The sequence below is a fragment of the Pseudorca crassidens genome, chromosome 13, assembly GCF_039906515.1.
Source record: "Pseudorca crassidens isolate mPseCra1 chromosome 13, mPseCra1.hap1, whole genome shotgun sequence".
Taxonomy (NCBI): Eukaryota; Metazoa; Chordata; class Mammalia; order Artiodactyla; family Delphinidae; genus Pseudorca; species Pseudorca crassidens.
In genome coordinates, this window is record NC_090308.1 from 45,288,647 (window position 1) to 45,307,815 (window position 19,169).

Genomic DNA, 19,169 nt, shown 5'->3' on the forward strand with positions numbered 1-19,169 from the left:
TTCTTGGGAAATCACACCCAGAGTTGCAGCCCAGATTCAGTGTGAGAGTGGGCTACACAGGAGCACAATACTGGGAGGCGTGGTTCAGGGGCCATCTCTGGAGACCAGCTACCTCACCTGCTAACATTTTCAATGTGGAAAACGCCTGAAGCTAGACCAATCAGAAGAACTGGAAAAGATCAGGGTAAGAAAAACTTAATTGCAAGACAAAAGGGATGGTCAGTCAATATTGTTTAGTACATCCACAAATCCTTTTACCCTCTTCTCATCAAGAGGTGGGAGCTATGCTCCCTCCCTCTAAAACTGGGCAGGCTTTTCTGACTGTGATGCTATGTAACTTCCAAGGCAAGTTCAAAAAAGGCAGTGACGATATTTCCAACTTGCTTGCTGGAATACTTGCTCTTGTAAACTTCAGCTTCTATATAAGCAGCCTGCCTTCCTGAGGCTGCCATGTTGTGAGGAAGTCCAAACTTGTCCATGTGGGATATGGAACATACTGTCATTCATTTACTGTCATCATTTAGATGTCATATAAAGTGGGGGCTGGGAATTCCTGATGTACTTGCTCTGGAGAGATGTTTAAATTCTCAGATGCTTAACAGATGGCCATAGGAATTGGATGGGGGCACTGGAGGACATGGTTTTGTAACCCTGATGACCCTTTTAAAATGAGATTGGAGGCTGATTTAAGACTTGGGGTGGGCAAGTATAAAGTTGTAAGCAGGTAGGATACAGAATACCCATCAAAGAACTTTGGACCTTCTGCTTTTTCACTCCGATTTTAGGCTAAGTGTTCAGTGTGCTGTTCTTTCCTTTAGTTCAGCTTTTGAAGCTCTTTTCTTTTTTTTTTTTAAACCACTAGCACATCCCAGTGTAGCTGTACCACTTTCCTATCACATTATGTACATCACAGTGCTACATGTTTTTTTTGTTTTGTTTTTAATTTTTATTTATTTATTTATTTTTGGCTGTGTTGGGTCTTCGTTGCTGCACGCGGGCTTTCTCTAGTTGTGGCTCGCGGGCTCTAGGCAGGCGGGCTTCAGAAGTTGTGGCTCGCAGTCTTAGTTGCTCTGCAGCATGTGGGATCTTCCCGGACCAGGGATCGAACCCACGTCCCCTGCATTGGCAGACGGATTCTTATACGCTGCACCACCAGGGAAGCCCTCTTTTATTTCTTTAAAGGTCATTTTCACCTAAAAGTTAAAGACTTACCATGGGTCCTGTAAGTGTGAAAAGCCTGGAAGGAAATGGTTTTGGCATGTTTGGGTGAAGCTAAGTTTGGAGGGACACCAGTGCCAGGGGTCCCGAACTGATTCCTTTCATCCTTCTGCCCTGCTACCTGTGTTTCTGTAGCACAAACATTCTTGGGGAGAATAAAGTCCACTGACCTCATCCCAAGAAAATCAGTAACAAACAAACATCCAGTTATCTTTGAGAAGGAAAGAAGACGACATTGAGAGATAAAGAGCTAGAACCACCAGTCACTCTTTCAGGCTTCCCAGTGGGAACTTGATGCCTCCGATAAACAAAGGCGCTGGCAGGAAGGAGGCTAAAGGTAGAGGAGGGGGCTGGCAGGCCCCACCGAAGCAGCTGGAAGAGAAGCCTGCGCTGGGGATCTCCGGGTCTCTTTTTCAACAACCTTTGGGTCCCTCCTTCTTCAACAAGGCTCCTGGTGATGCCCTCTGGCCTGGGGGACGTAGGTGAATCTGAAGCTCCCCAGAGGGCAATGCATGCAGGTTTTTGTGCTTGTCACTGGGAAGAAGTGGGCAGCACTGGAGGCAAGCAAGGTTGAGGGTACAAGGAACCTTCTTGCCAAACCCATTCCCAGGCTTTCTAACTCTCTAGGAACAGAAGGGAGAGAATGCCTTGGCTGGTTTCCTGTAATTCAGTCAGTGGAGCCGGGGCGTCAGTGAGTGCTCACTGTGAGAAAACAAATGCACAAGAGAAAAGGACAAGAAGGAGGAAAAGCCAGCTAGGCAACTCCAAAGGGATCAGCGGGTAAGCTCAGGGGCAAACCGCTTTGGTGCAGGAAGGAAGTAAAGCACAAACAGGATCCGAGCGAGGTCACTTGTTCTGCAGGAGAGGGTGGGGGGAGGGGGAGGGGCCGTGGCGTGAATGTGCAGAATTCGGTCAGAGCTTCCAGGTCCTGGGCCGCCCTGCCTACAGCACGTTGCAGAGCAGCCACCCCTGCTCGCTGAGCACCCAGCTGTACAGCCCTCCCCAAATCTGTCAAGATCATTAAAAAATTAATATCCCTCTAATCGCAAGATCGACACCAAGAGTTACTTTCCTGGGGAGCTGCCGGGGTGAAGGGGAGGTAGTGAGAGTTCCTAGGAGAACTTTTGTGATCCGCTCAGAATTTTTTTTTTATGACACAACTGCAGGTTAATTTTATTGCCAGAGTCTAATTATCAACTCAATTTTCAAAGGTAATAGCTAATATTTTATCTTTAAAAAGTATAAACAAGGTTAATACATGATTAATAGACTAATCCGCAATAAAAGCAAAAAGTAATACCTCGGTGACAATTCATATTGAAGCTGATATTTATATAGATATTTGAGTTAGAATATGATTGAAATCTACATAAAACCATTTTTCTAGGGAAATATTACTGCACACACTCAGAATATTTTCACAAATTCTTAGATGTATTCAGTGAGTTTCCTTTTTATGAAAATGCCATTCCCTGAACAGATTGTACTGATTTTCTGGAGTCATTTCTTCAGTGCACTTTTACTTTATGACCTTTCATGGTCAACTTTATGCATGGTGTTACTTTGACTGAACAGTAGATAATAAGAACTTTCTCATGGACCGTTTTGCTCAACATTTGTTTCTAGAGACAACTTTAGGACCTTTAGGGTGTGAAAGAATATCAGCCTGGCCTTATCACGTGGTCTTCCGTACCAAAAGATAAATAAGTTTAGGTATTAGAGAGAAAGAAGAAAAGATAGCGTAGATCAAGAATCCAAAAAGGTCAGTAGCTCACAGTCTTTCAAAAAGTAAACACTCCTTCACTCTTGGGTGGTATTTCCCACTGTTTTACAAAAGGGGGTAACTTTCTTTTGACTTAACTCGTTTTGTTCATGTTTTCCAGAACTCCAAATAGGCAGAATTCATTAACAAGTGGGAGTGGGGAGATAAAATGCTCAGATTAAAAAAAAAAAAAGCCTCTGCTAAGGACTTGTTCAGTGGATTCAGCTGCTCTCACCTGATAACTGCTATCTGCTCTGGCACTTTCTACTCTGGGCTGTGACAAGTCACACCAGCCATGTGAGCTCACATGTCACCTATGTGACCCTGGAAGGGAAGGTGGGGACACCTTTATAAAACAATGGGCCCAGGATGGGAAAGCAAAGGGAATGGGCAGCTGGCCAAGCTAAACAGGTAATTTTATATCCCAGGGAATTTACAGGCTGCTTCTAGGTCTAAATAAGATGCAATGAGGTGATTTCTCTGCAGGCTCCTTGCACGTGCCGCAGGGAGGGCCCAGGCTTGGGCCCACCTGTCTTAACATTTTCCTTTACATTTTTTTTTCCACCTGGTACTCTAACTTGAATTTTTTTCTGGAAACAATCACCTGGCAAGGATTAGTCCTATATATCACTCAGGGATCACTAGGCACGACTGGATTCTTACACTGGTAGAAAGGTGTCTTCTATTTATTTATTATGATTTTTATTTTATTTTATCGTCATTTTTGGCCTCACCACGCGGCATGCAGGACCTTAGTTCCCTGACCAGGGATCGAACCCATGCCCCCTGCAGTGGAAACGGGGAGCCCTAACCACGGGACCGCCAGGGAAGCCCCAGAAATGGGTCTTTTAAATGGAGTGTCCGAAATGATTCTTGGGGAATCCAGTGAACTGTTTGTGGTAGAAGCCTTTGTTGCAAAGACGATGGTCAAGGCAGTACTTTTTCAAAGTGGTAGAAGTTACAACTGAAATTTAAGATAATTTAAGATCTATCTAGTTATAAAATGGAAATACGTATCTACCTCTCTCTACATGTGATATATTCATATCTGTTTAAGAAAGCTGCATAAGAGAGGTGCAGTTTTAATGTGACAAATGTGACTGCATTTCCCTCTCCAATGTAATAATAAAATATTCCTCTTTCTCCCCTGCAGCTCTTCTATTTTTGACTGTGTGCTTGCAGCAGAAAGTAGTCTAAAGAAGTTGTAACTATTGCCCAGTGATTGGCTTACAAGAAGCTGAGAAGTAGAGTTCACTGTTGTGATTATTTAAGTATAACAGCTGCAACAACAAAAATGCCTATATTTGACATCATTGGAATCTCATAAAATGTGCATTTCAATTACCCAAATTCAACCATTAATGATAAGAACTGGTAATTGTACCTTCTAGTTCTCTCAATGGCAGATTACTTAGACTGAGCTTCCAACAGGAGACTGTCCACCTGGTGCTCAACCAAGAGTGATATGTTCTAATGTTGGAGGAAAAGGTCACTTCATGTGACATACTTAGAACTTGTATGGTGGAAAGAAATTTTGAGATCTATTTTGACTCTTCATGATTTCTTCTTTTTTTTTTTTTTTGCAGTATGCGGGCCTCTCACAGTTGTGGCCTCTTCCATTGCGGAGCGCAGGCTCCGGACGCGCAGGCTCAGCGGCCATGGCTCACGGGCCCAGCTGCTCCGCAGCATGTGGGATCTTCCCGGACCGGGGCACGAACCCGTGTCCCCTGCATCGGCAGGTGGACTCTCAACCACTGCGCCACCAGGGAAGCCCCATGATTTCTTTTATACATGTATAAGATGTGTTTCCACCTGGGTACATGATGATGTTCCAGACCTGTTCTGAGTACTAGTAATAGGAATTTAGTTCCAGCAGGGCATGTTTGGATGTACTTCCAGAAATTCTACTGGTCTGAAGACTTAATGAGTCTTCTGGGAGAGACAACTGTTAACTTATATCAGAAGCCAAAGGCTTATCTCTCCATTCCCTGAGCTTGGGGAATAGGTAGCATCATTCTATCCTTAAAGCATAGGAGTACTGCTGTGATTATTCAGGTCAAAAGATGTTCTACTGACCATTTTTTGACTTAGTATTCCAGTTTCTACTCTATCCCAAAGATGCACTGGCAAGTATGGGAAGATGTATGCACAAGATTATTCACTGGATCACTATTTGTTTTTTGGAAACAACTCAAATGTTGATCAAAAGGGGACAATCAGCTATGGTTACGTCCATACGATAAAAAGAAATGAAGACTATTATCTCTATATAACCCTATGAGAAGATCTCGAGGATATATTGTCAATGAATTAAATGCTCACATGATCACTAAAACAAAACAATATGAAAATTTGAACTTATGTATTGGGGGTTGATGGCACATCCCCTCAGGGAGGAAATATTTCAAGTGACTTTAAAACATGGGAGTTAACTCTAGATCCCAAGTGGGATATATGTATCCTTAGATCAGAAGCAACTGCGGAAAAAACAAAAACAAAAAAACTTCAAAATTTTCAATAATTATATTGTTGCTATTGTCATTCTGAGACTGTTGGATACGTTTTGTGGGGTAAAACAAATAAGTAATTATGTAGGTGTTGCTGGGAACCAGGATTTGGGGTATGAAAGGAGATACAGATGTGAGATAGACAAGACCAGATCAAAGCCCTATGGTCCTGAACTAGAATTTGCACTGGAAACATTAGTATCAACTTGCAATATTTCGTCTACATCTACCTGTTTATCTACCTATCATCTATCATCTGGCCATCTCTAATCTCCGAGCTTTGTTTCCCGAAGAGGCCAATGAACAACCTCTTAGGAACATGCATCCCTAACACAGAGATTAGGAACCCTGAAGGAGGAAGGCTCCTTAGAGAAATACCTGGCTCCAGGTCTGCTCAAGAGGAATCTTTAACATCTGGTCATATGTGAAAAGAATGACACTATTGACCCCCTCTCTGACTGTGTCAAAGGGAGTCAGGAACTAACTTGCAGGGGCTCTCGTTTGAATATCAATAAAAATAGTAACTGAAATAAATGGAAGCACATTAACTCTGTTTAAATCTATGAGTTTATCAAAAAAAAGGAGTCCCCGGGCTTCCCTGGTGGCGCAATGGTTGAGAATCTGCCTGCCAATGCAAGGGACACGGGTTCGAGCCCTGGTCTGGGAAGATCGCACGTGCCACGGAGCAACTAGGCCCGTGAGCCACAACTACTGAGCCTGCGCGTCTGGAGCCCATGCTCCGCAACAAGAGAGGCCGCAACAGTGAGAGGCCCGCGCACCGCGATTAAGAGTGGCCCCCGCTCATCACAACTAGGGAAAGCCCTCGCAGAGAAACGAAGACCCAACACAGCCAAAAAAATAAACAAATAAACAAATGTGGGGTTTAAAAAAAAAAAAAGGAGTCCCCTAGGAATGGCCGTCAGGGTGGCAGTAACAAATCCCAAGGACAGGTAAAGGGTTGCGTAACTGGTTAGGGGCAGCAGCGTGACCACATCAGTGACAGCCACAAAGCAGCAGAGCGGGGATGGGGTTGGGCACGGGCACAGCGGCAGCAGCATTCGGGATGCTTCCAGAGGATGCACGCCATGCTGGAACCAGGTCAGAGCACAGGAGGTGAAGCAGGGCGCTGCAGGGTTGGGGTCCAGCGGGGACTGATGGAGGCCGGCAACCACAGGACGTTCTTCTCCACGTGGTCTCGTTCCTGATGCTGTGACCCGGGAAATCAGAGTCAGGAGCATTGACATCAAGGAAATTGAAGTCAGTTACCCTGAGAATCTCATATTATTGTAGAAAAATCTAAGCATAGGGCTTTATTATTAAAATCAATCAATTTTGGGACTTCCCTGGCAGTCCAGTGGTTAGGACTCTGCACTCCCACTGCAGGGGACGCGGGTTCATCCCTGGTGGGGGAACTAAGATCCCGCATGTGGCCTGGGGCGGCCCAAACAAAACAAAACAGTCAATTTTAGAAGCCAAAATATTTTCCCGCTTTTTTATTTCAGGTAGAACGTTTGTCTGAAAACTAAGATCTGCAGCCATCTTGCTGGCATTCATATGTGAGAAAGGGTTTTTGCTGTCAGCTGAAACCCTCCGCAGCCCACCCACCACTAATTCCTCTTCACTCTGGCACGCAGAGCTAAGTAAGTGACTCAGCTCGGTTTGGCTTTAAATCATGGATCCTATGGGGTGTTCGGAGAGGGTGGCTGAGCAGGGACTGGGGCTAAGATTGCTTGGCTCGCGAGCCTGATGTTTTGCCTGACTGAGGTGCTATGATTGAATTTACATGTTTTTATGACTGCAGGCTTATTTCCTGGTTTTTCAGATTTAAAGAAACTATTCGAAATAATAAACTTCCTTTTTCTCTTGTGATTGAATCTATGGTGGTAATAAAAAAAATAAAGAACAGCTGTGCAGAGGGGTAACCATGACTCCAAAACTTCTAGCCAACTTTGGATAACAGCAAAGGCCTGCAATGCAAAAAGTGGAAATCTCCTTTGGAGCAGACATTCTGGTCAGCTTCCTCCCAAACCTTGCAGTATCCGCAATATTGCGGTTTGGGAGAGAGCAGTGATTCACAGGGTTTTAAGCCTGGAGACCTGGGAGCTGGGAGGAGCAATTTGGTAGAACTTCCTCTTGCTACCTGGTCTCATTTGTTGGTAAATCTGAACCCCACCATCAATCCATCTTTTCCTCTGTCCAGGTATATATGCCTTCCTGACTTCCTAATGAAAGTAAACTCTTCAACAGCAGACCTCACCTTAGACAAAAGCAGAAGAGTTGAACACTGACTAAAGGAAAATGTATAGATTCCTTACCTTCTACAGGGAGAGAGAAAGTGCAGAAAAACAAACATTTTTATTATTTAATATAAATACTCAATTTGACCTATGTTTAGTGCTGTGCCTCATTATTATGCTGGTACCTGAGTCTCAAAAACAAGGTTCTGGAATGCCATTCTGGCCTGCATGTTTGATTCTGTGAAAGGTGTTTGGTGCTTTTTCAAGCCAGGGGGTGACATGGTCAAGTGCACATGTTAGAAAAACCCAACTGGCAGCATTAAGGACTGCAGATTAAAGAGGAGGAGACCCTACAAGTGAGACCACCGCCTGCAAGGGAGTTATTTAAAGAATGACCAGAAATCTCATTTGCTAGAAAATATTAGTTATGAAGATGCCAATATTGGGATAACTAAAAGACATGGGCTAAATTCCCATGATTTTCAGACTTAACAGGACTATGGTATCTAATGTACAGCTAGAATATGAAGGGTCATCAGACAGCTATGGGTTGATTTGCTCCAGAAATTGCAATGAAGAAAGCAAGAAAGCACTGAGTGAACAGAACTTTAGAAGGAGAAGGGATACAGAATATTCCAGTTAAGACCTATGTTGTGGAAACTGCCTGTATCAGTCAGGGTTCATCCAGAGAAGCAGAACCAGTAGGATATGTATGTCTACAGAAAGAGAATTGCTGTACACAATTGTGGGAGCTGTCTAAGCAAGCCCCAAGTCCACACGATAAGCAGTTAGGAAGGGAAGGTAACTAGCTAGCTCAAGCTCAAGTTCATGGATTTCCAGCTGGCTATTCTGAGAGAAAATTATATCAAACTGTTGCCTCCACTTTTTTTTTTTTTTTTTTGCGCGGGCCTCTCACTGTTGTGGTCTGTCCCGTTGCGGAGCACAGGCTCCGGACGCGCAGGCTCAGCGGCCATGGCTCACAGGCCCAGCCGCTCCGCGGCAGGTGGGATCTTCCCGGACCGGGACACAAACTCGTGTCCTCTGCATCGGCAGGCAGACTCTCAACCACTGTGCCACTAGGGAAGCTCTGTCTCCACTTTTGATGGGAATAAACATGAATGATAGCAACTATGGCAATTTCTTATTATTTTCAACTGTTTTTTTAAATAAGAAAATGAATGCAAAATACCAAGTCAGGCAACCTATTAAAGATTTCAAAAGACGGAGACAATGTAAATGATGAGATATGAAATTGCTGAAAGAAAAGAGAGGAGAGAACAAAGAGAAAGGAGGAAAGAGGAGAGGAAGCTGGGGCTGGCATCTGCTGGAGTAGACACCCAGTTAGACCTAGTGATACTGCCACCCTCAAGTGGTTTGGACCTTTTATTAAAAAGTTGCAACTATGATAAGCATTCCTTAACTTACACTGTTAAAGTAATTTATTCATTCAACAAATATTTATTAAGCCTCCGCTATCTGCCAGGCACATGGCATATATAACAGCTAGGGAAACACAAGTGAGCCAAGGAAGACCTGTTGTGGTTGATTCTCTTACCGTGTCTTTTCTCAGGCCTGGGCATAACTGAAGTAGGAATAGATACTTGAAATGTAAGACATTTTTCATCCTAGGATAAAATCAGAAGATTAACTAAAGAAAGAATAAAAATCCTATTTCTCTGATGCTTCTATGTTTTTATTTTCATAGAAGGGAGTTATGATTATTACCCCTTTCTAGACATTTCCAGTCAGACATTACATGGTTTGTCCAAAATAAAAAAAAAAAAATTTAATATACATAGCAAACAAAAAGAAATCCAGTAAAGCTGTGATTTTCCCAATGTTAAAATCTGACCATCAATAATTTCCCTTTGCCTTCAGGAATTGAATTTGTTTAAAGGTTTCTAATTACCTTATAAGAGGCCTCGTCTTTTAAATATCTAGACTTAAGTATTTACAGATGAAATAATGTGACGTCTGGCATTTTCTTCAAAATAATCTGGAGGAGAGAAAGTATGTGAGGGTATAGATGAAATAGGATAAGCCAGGAGTTGATAATTATGAAAGTTAGGTGATGCATACATGGCATTACTTATTTTTTACATATATATATAAATTTATTTATTGATTATTTTGGGCTGCTTTTTTTGGCTCTTTGCTGCTGTGCGTGGCTTTCTCTAGTTGTGGCGAGCAGGGGCTACTCTTCGTTGTGGTGCGTGGGCTTCTTATTGCTGTGGCTTCTCTTGTCGCGGAGCATGGGCTCTAGGCGCACGGGCTTCAGTAGTTGTGGCATGCGGGCTCAGTAGTTGTGGCTTGCGGCCTCTTGAGTGCAGGCTCAGTAGTTGTGGTGCACGGGCTTAGTTGCTCCATGGCATGTGGGATCTTCCCAGACCAGGGCTCGAACCTGTGTCCCCTGCATTGGCAGGCAGATTCTTAACCACTGCGCCACCAGGAAAGCCCTGGCATTACTTATACTATTGATATTTTGTCTACTTTATATATATCTGGAACTTTCTATAATAAAACACTTTTTAAACTATCATATGACATATAGAAGAATCTAATATATCTAATATATGTATGTATGGCACATAATATATCTAACATAAAGTATGTAAAATATTACATGACTTTCTTGAGTGCTTAGAATCAGAATGACAGATGAATTCAATCCACAGAATAAGAATTCTGCCACAACAATCCTTCAACAGTGTCTTCAACCCTCTGAGTGAAATGCCAGTGCGATTTTATGAGTCAAATCAATGGACTTTATAAAAATATTTTATGTGTAATAGCCTTGAGGGTGATGTTCTTGAAAAAAATTAGATAACTAAGAGAGAGAAAGAAAAGAAAAACCTATAACGTCTCAGTCGTTTAACTAATAAAAATAAACAAAAGTGTTTTTAGAGCCAACTAGAACATTTGGTGTCCGTGGAGAAATGAAAACACTCTGTGAATTGAGACTGTAGATACAAGACAAACAATACTACTTATGGAATGGGGAAGTGGGGCTGAGCGGTCAAGTGGCTGTGCTGTAAGGGCTCTCACCCGGTGCGCGCACAGGCCATATGTTTAATCCAAGTGTTTATGTCAAGTGATTCCGTAAACACAGAGTATATGAAGAACTGGGGCTTATGAGAGTGTCTATGCAATAACAAATACCTGATGGAAAGTTTAAATTGTAATCGATTTTGTTGTTTGGGAGCATCTGGACTTGGGGTACTTTGTGGTGCTTCTGCTACTGGTGTTTACTGGATGCTTACGCTTCTCCAGGCCCCGATTTGGGAGCTGGAAAACCCAGAAACAATGTAAGCAAGTTCTCGCCTTCATGAATCTCATATTCTAATGGAAAGAGTCAGACAGTAAACATAACAAAAGTTAGAGATGTATGTGTTGAGGAACAAAATAAAGCAGGATGGAGCAGGGAGTACAGGAGTTGCAGGGGAGGACATTGTTGTTTTTGTAAAGAGAGCTCAGAAAAGGGCTCAGTGGAGAAGAGACCTGTGAGCAGGCAGACCTCCGGGGAAAGGATTCCAGGTGGAGAACAGTGAGTCCAAGGCCCTGAGGTAACAGCATCCCTGAGGTGCTAGAGAACAGCAAGAGGGCCGTGGGTCTGGATGGGGCTGAGAAGGGGCAAGGGATGGAAGGTGGGCGGGGAGGGGCTCAGACCACGAAACAGGTCTGACAGGGTCTCTCCGGCCCCACCGGGATCTAGAGTGGTCACAGGTGGGTCGAAAATGGTGTACCATAGTTTGTTAAACAGTCACCTAGAGGTGTTTAAGTTTTTCTAATCTTTTGCTGGAAACATAGTGCTGCAATGACTATCGATGTGTTGACATCACTTTGCACATGAATTGAATATTTGATCAACAATTCAGAGGCAAGGAAGAATCATATTTGAGATTCTGTTCAAGCTCTATGTTTTGCTGAGACATCATAAACTTTTGAATTCTAACTATGTAGCACACTCTAGCATTTTTCTTTCTTCTTCTGCATATGTATACCTCATAGAACTAATTGTTTAAATCCTAAAATAGCTTTGATAGATACAAACAAGTTGAACGTCCGTGGCATCTTTCTCTTTATCCAATTTTTTGGTGAGGACATGCGGTGAAGCTCAGCATAAAATTAACGAAGAAAGAAAAGAAGAGAAAACACAAAGCCATGACTCCGTGACTCCAAGACATTTCGAGTTGAGCAGCTCTTCTGGGACAGATCAACTAATGGAGCTTTCTGAGTGTTACTTTGCAGATTTAAGACAATAGAAGCACGTGAAAACAATTACACAGGAAAAAAATCAAGAAAAGTTAAAAGAATTTTTAGGATAACAAAATGCAGCAAAAACACAACTTTAGAAACGTCTTTGAAATTCAAACTAGATTTCTTGAGTTATTTTGGAGTGGCTGAGGGCCGATGGGAAGAATCACACATCTCAGACGCAAATCCCCCCTCCAATTCTGTTGCTGGTTTGTAATAGATAGTTTGTGTGTGTGTGTGATTTGTATGTGTGTGTTTGTAAAATACAATGTTCGAAATGTTATAAATGTTATATAATGTTATAAATGTTATAAAATACAATGTTCGAAAAAAAAATCAGGCCAACCATTTATAAACAAATTTTCCCAAGTTCCAAGAACTTTCTGACAAAATATGTCATCTCAGAATCTCAAAGACCAAGCTAATTAGCTGAAGGCTGACCTCAGAGGTTACTCATTAGGCCAAGTGTTTCCAATGCGCATTGCAAGGTGATGGAAATAGATGTCTGAGCACCCAGTGTTCTGCACTCCTCTGGGTGTTCACCCCTTAGCAGGCTCCTCAAAAATGCAACCGTAGCAGAGGAAGCCTCTCATTTGAGGGTCACTTACTGACCTTTCTCCAGTCTCAGGCCATGCACAGTAAAGGGGTGAGATAGACTGTGCGGTTTCACCTGGAAGAAAAATTCTCCTGGAAGCGGCACTTGCTCTCCCTGCCTTCAGGTGAATAAACGTGGTCCAGTGAGCTCACACCCCCCTGCTGACCTTGGGCCTTCATTGTGAGCCATGGCGACGCGTACTAGGGGAGCCCAGGGCACACAGTGCCTCAGCTCAGGCTGAGGATGGGAGCCTCTTCGCAGGTGAGCACACACTCATCAGTCACTTCCTGGCACCCCTGGACTGGGACCCTTTCCCTGGATAGAGACAAAATAGATTCCTACCTTCTTCCTGCTCCCCTTTAAAGTTTTTTCTACCTTCACTTTGTATTTCTGTGACCTCTGACTCCAGCCCTCTCCAGTCTGATACACTGGGCCACATACCAGCTTTGTAATCAAATAGATTAAATCTAACCTGATTCTGCCACCGAAACCCTGAGCAGATTATGGCATTGCTTAGAAGGGTTAGTTCCTATCGCCTCTCCTCCCACCCTAAACCAAAAGAAGTTCATGTTATTGCAAAAAAAAAAAAGACCTAAAGCTTACATAGTCATAAAGACAGTCCAAAATGATATATGAGGCACTCATATAGAGGTTACCTATTAGAGGGGTGTAGGCACTGGGCAATTTGGGGACAAAGATAGGAAGGATACTCCTTGTTGCATATATTTTTGAACTTCTAGTTTTTGAACCATTCAATAAAAATATAATACAAAAATAAATAAGAAATATATCTGCAGAAAAAAATTACTTCTTGCTAATTAAATCTGACTTTACCATAGAGAAAATATTATAATAGGTTTATTTTGTTTAATGTAGGTTAATTTCGACAAATCAGTTTTCCTTTTTACTGAAATGGCCATAAATATGAATTGTATCCTATCTGCATTATAGAATAAAGCAATAAACAAAGAACTGTATCCCTTCAGTTATCCTTTCTTATTCCATCCAATGTGTAATAAAAATTTCTTGAGTAAACTGTGAACATTTATGAAGCACTTTAATGTTTGCAAAGTCCTTCACACGCTCTATCTAATTACAATCTTCACAGAAGCAGCCGGGCACAATTCTTCACTTCCCAGCTGAGGAAATGAGTTCTGACTTGTTCAAGGCCACAGAGCCAACCAGTGTCAGAATTGGGATTTGAATCCAGTTCTCCTGGCTCTGAATGGTGCCATAATGTTTCCTCTGATTTCAGGGCAGAATTCATACATGGAAAGTTTAAATTCAGCTTGAGAGACTAGAAAAAGAAAAGAAAAACTTAAATAGCTACTCTATGGACAACGCCATCATAATTCGAACATGCTGTATTTTACACTTTATTGTTTCCATTTCTCTACCCTTAGGTCTCCAGTGTGTGGCCCAGGAATGCTTGACACCATCTCAGAATCCAAAGTGGACATATTTATAGTGTGTCCCGACTTTGAAAGGAGTTAAGAGCAGAGAGCTGAAAATAGTTGGTCTGGATGGGAAATGAAAATCAAATGTTCTCTTACTCTGAAGGGCGTGATGAACGAAGATTCATAATGTAAGACGCTATGTAGCACTCTGAGAAAAGATGATGCCTACATATTTAGCTTAATTTAAGGGAAGATGGTGAGTTGGATTTTTATGTGTATAACATACTATGAAAAAATGTGAAGAAAGGAGAATTTCACTGATGTTGAAATTTATGGTCTTTTTTTTTTTTCACTCCCACAAGCAATTCTCTTTTTGGCAGAAACTGGAGAAAGCTTAACATTTATTTATATCGTTTAACTGTTCCATTTTGTCTTGTCATCATCTTTTGGTTGAATACAACTGAGTTTTTAAATGAGAAAGTCTTGTTAAACAATCTAACTGCAGGGATCAAACACACACACACACACACACACACCCACGAGCTATCATTCCATAGTGTATTTGTTTAAGGATTTTAGAATCAGAAGGCCTTCCTCAAGCTCTGACCTGATAATTCCTACCTGTGAGACTTTGAGCAACTAACTCAAACTCTCTGAAGACTCATTTCCTACCTTAGAATTATACGACAATCAAGCAAGATAATGAATTTAAAGCAAAAGTATACTTCTTGAAATATAACACCGGTTTGTTCATGCATCCATTCAACTAATACTAATCAGGCTCTATCTTGTGCAGGCCCTGAACCCAGCACTGGAGATACAGCAGTGAACAAAACAGCAACCCTGGCCCCAGGAATTTTACGTTCTCTGAGGGGAGACAGGAAATAACAAATAAGGTGAAATTTTAGAGTGTCCAAGAATGCTATTGAAAAAAATAATGGGGATAGAGGAGAGAATATTAGGGGTACAATTTTAAGTAAATTGATTGGGGAAGGCTATGCTAAGAAAGAATGGGTTTACTAAATATTAGTTATTATTATAATTGTGGCGTATTATTCCATATTCACTTATCCCATTTGCAGGTCTTTGTGAGTAGGCGGATGAATCTGACACTATTAATGGCAAACATAGAAGATAATCATACACTCATGTGCTCATCCTGCTTCTCTGAAAATAATTTAATATCCTAGAATTGTTTCATGGCCCCCCTGCCATTAAACACTTGTTTTACATGAAATTTTATAATACATCTAGTGTCAAGGTTATAATAATGTATGATCAAAGCTAGCCTGAACTTGTTAAAATAACTGTATAGAGTAGATCTATGCCTTTAAAAAAAAATGTGTTTTCTGCAGTGTGGAGTGTCCATTTTGATTCTCCTTGACTTGTCAAAGTCACTTGCTCCCATTCGGAGGCTCTCTTTGAAGCAATTGTCACATCTGGTGAAAACAGGCCCCTGTACCCGGTGTCAAAACATAGGGAATCGACATTTTATGACTTTGCAGAAAATAGAGTCCTTATCTAGATCCCATTTACTATGATGATCCGACTTAGCTTTTCCCTTTATTTCTTACTTTCTTATATTTTTCTTTCTACCTTTCCCCTTCTTTGTTACCTTTCTTCTCTCAGATTCCTGCTTTTTCTCCTCTCTTCTTTCTTTTTTTTAGCACTCTTCTCACTGTGAGCTTTTTTAAGACTAGGAGGCAGTCTTCCACCAAGTGAGAACATCTCAGACTAGGAATCTCCCCACTTCCTGGGCCCCCTTTACCCTGGGCAGCTTGAGTCATCTGAAAGCTTTGGCCAAATCTCTCATAACAGGGAAGAGCCACACGAGCTGTGTGGCCCCAGGTAACTCAACCTCTGAGTGTCAGTTTCTTCAACAAACACAAGTTATACTTTCTGGTTAAAGCTTGTATTATAAGTTAGAAATAATATTTGAAAAGTGCTTCGCCCCTTGGCATTGCAATACAACTGCTGAGTGATGTACATGAAAGAAGTTTGAAAGGATTGTGGTCAACTCATTTCACATTCCCATAAATATATGAAGAATCTTTTTTAAGTACTTGGCATACTGTAGGCACTAAATAATAAGAATTATTATTACCTTACTTGGCACCATTTTTCTCTTTGAGCCTGGTTCTTCCTTTCTGTCCTATCTGGTGTGTCTGTTCTTCTCCATCTAAGATGGGCTTTATTTTTCTCAGTTTCTTTGCATTCCTGAAGCAGCAGGTCCTTTCTTTCTGAGTCTAAAGACCCTGGCTTAGGCCTGGGCACGTGTCAGCTGAGCATTGTCTTTCATAGCGAGGCGTTGGCAGTGCCAGGGCAGGAATGGGGGCTTCTTGACTGTGGAAGTGGGGTCCTTCCCTCACTGCGCCATATGGCCTCTGAGGGCCGCATTTGATTTTCATTTAATTGAAATTCTTGTAGTAGATCGTGACAATAGCATTAGCAGTAAACAGCTCTTTTAATTGTCAGAATAATCCTTGTCTGTTTTTGTGCAGATGTTGTCTTGCGCCCAGGGCAGCTGTGAGTATGTGAATGCCTCATCAGTGACTGTGGACACCGCCCAAATGGCAATCAGCACAGAAACCTTATAAAATTACCAACAGATTACTGCTTCTGTCTGCCAGCACTTTCAATGCCAGCCAGCCTGGGGGCTTGTTTTGTTTTGGGTTTTTTTGGTTTTGTTTTTTTTTCTACTGGCATACGTTGTGATTTAGAGTGAGTCTTTGTGGACTGAATGAAAATATAGGCTCACACCCAGTTAACAAGCTTTGACAAATCAGAAGGCACATACATGGCATATTGGCAAGAATGAATAACAACCTAGAAAACTAGGGATCTTCTTCTCCTTTCCCTTCCCTTCCCTTAGTAATCCAGGACAAATTTAATAAAACTCTGTCTTACCCCTGTCATACGCTCTATGTTGTGAGGAATACCACAGAAGTAAGTGACACTTCCTGTCCTTCAAGGGCAAATATAAGAAGGTTGAATCACAATGACTGTGGTTTGAATCATTTACCAGGATAGAAAAAAATTAAGCTGAAAGTGTCTATTCACATGTGCTTCTATCTCTTTTGATATCCAGAGGATGTGAGTGACATAACATCTGAGTTAGATACATTTCCCCCAATGCAAAAGTGATCGCCTTAGTCTTATTCTTGCTTGGGCTACACACTCTCCCAATTCCCCCCAATTCCTGCAGCTCTCCCTGAGTGACTTCTCTTTTCTATATTTTATAGGATCTCCGAAGAATCCCTGCTTCTGTGAGACCACCTGAACCATGACCCCATAAAATTAAAATGGTGAGATGGAAAACCATGTAGAGCATCACGATACACCACGGCACCTGGCGGTTGAGTGGAGCTTTGTGCTGCCAAAGGGGTCCAGGCCTGGGCTTCTGCCATGTGATTCCCTGCCCACCTTCTACCCAGAGGGGACTGCTAATTTTTTTAAATAGGTTTGACACTGCTGCTATCCAAACAGTTATACACTATTTCCTCTACTCTGTTCAATCTTCTTCTTGTGGGTACATTTTTCAATTGTTTCCAAAAAATTCAGTCCCCTGTGAAGCATGAGTTTGTAAAGATTTAGATCAGGTTTGTTATCTCTACTGATTTTAACTGAACAATGTGTCCTGATATGTGAATTAGGAGGTCAAATTTTATTTCAATACTATAGAGTTTGGAAAGAGCCCTAGAAGCCAATAAGAAACCAAGCTTCTCAAGAACCTGGGCAGGTACTTTCACTTCTATTTTCTTATCTGTTACCAGGGTACCACTCTGGCCATACAGGTCTGCATCATACAATTCAAGGAGACCATTCACATCATGACTGAGCAGCAAGACAGTCTGTCTATAACAGGAGGAGGGGTGAGCAAATAAACTGGTCTTTAAAATCACTTTGAGGTAAAACTTAATCATTATGACAATGTGGTATTCCAGCTTTTCTCTAGATTTTCTTCATGTTTGCTTTCTTTTTTCGGTACGCGGGCCTCTCACTGTTGTGGCCTCTCCTGTTGCGGAGCACAGGCTCCGGACGTACAGGCTCAGCGGCCATGGCTCACGGGCGCAGCCGTTCCGTGGCATGTGGGATCCTCCCGGACTGGGGCACGAACCTGTGTCTCCTGAATCGGCAGGTGGACTCTCAACCACTGTGCCACCAGGGAAGCCCCATGTTTGCTTTTTAAAATATCATTTTTTACCAGTGCTTTTAAACATATGTTCTGGACTAAATTTGGTTTAGAAAATAGTTTTAAATTTTGTAATATTTTGTGTAAAAAAATGAAATAGTAAATATTAAAAAAAATTAATGTCTTAAAACTTTACAAACTCCACAAAAACCAAAATTCTGTAATAAAAATAGCATGCCACAGAGATCATCTATACAATGATTTAAACTGAGATTGCTAACAAATTAAATGGATTATTAGATGTCAAATACTGTTGCTTTCCACTGTAATTCAAATGGAATATTCCTAGGCCTTAAACATCACCATGAACACTGTGCTCTAAAGCCAACCTCCCTATCCTTATCATTGGTCTTGGAACCCAACCAAGGGAGTTTAGTTACTGAATTGCTAACAAAACTCCCTTGATGAAATGATTCTCCCCGTTAAATGGTCCTAACAGTGTTAGAATCCAGCTCTTTTCCTGTAGGTAGTAGTATGTTTATGTTAAATCACTGTACTCTACATCCAATCAAAAGGATGCAGGGAAGCTTCAAAGTTTATTAATACCATGATGACTAAAATCAAGTAGCTTTGCTTTGTAATTTCCAGCTCAGCAGTATCTTACAGTGCAATGTGGCAGGAAGTCTACAAACTGGAAGCCTAGCCACTCCTGCTATAAATTAAACCTGTTTCCTTATTGTTATAAACAAAATGCTTAATTATCACTCTGCTTTTTCACCATCCTTTCATAGTATTCAAGACTCTTTGGTCTTCTTATTTTTTTCACCTCTAGAAAAGGACATTTTTTTAAAACTTCCGCCATTTTAAGGGCTTGCCTAGAAACCAAACCTGACTTTAAAACTGGGTAGAGAATTCCCCATGATATCTGAGCACTTGCTCTGTACCAGGCACTGGTTGTAATATTGTACTTTTACATATTTTATTACCTCATTTAATCCTCACAACAACCCTAAGAGATAATTCCATTATTCTCATTTTACAGGTGAGGAACCTGAGGCCCGGAGAGG

At 41.7% G+C, this 19,169-nt stretch overlaps 1 long non-coding RNA gene across 1 annotated transcript; it reads left to right on the forward strand.

Moving 5' to 3' along the window:
- Positions 1 to 6,995: 6,995 nt before the first annotated feature.
- On the forward strand, positions 6,996 to 18,075 carry LOC137204997 (uncharacterized). The gene is made up of 5 exons (XR_010933948.1): positions 6,996 to 7,127; positions 13,977 to 14,226; positions 14,767 to 14,866; positions 16,472 to 17,275; positions 17,744 to 18,075. It is a non-coding gene; the product is annotated as an uncharacterized lncRNA (long non-coding RNA).
- The last annotated feature ends 1,094 nt before the right edge of the window (positions 18,076 to 19,169 follow it).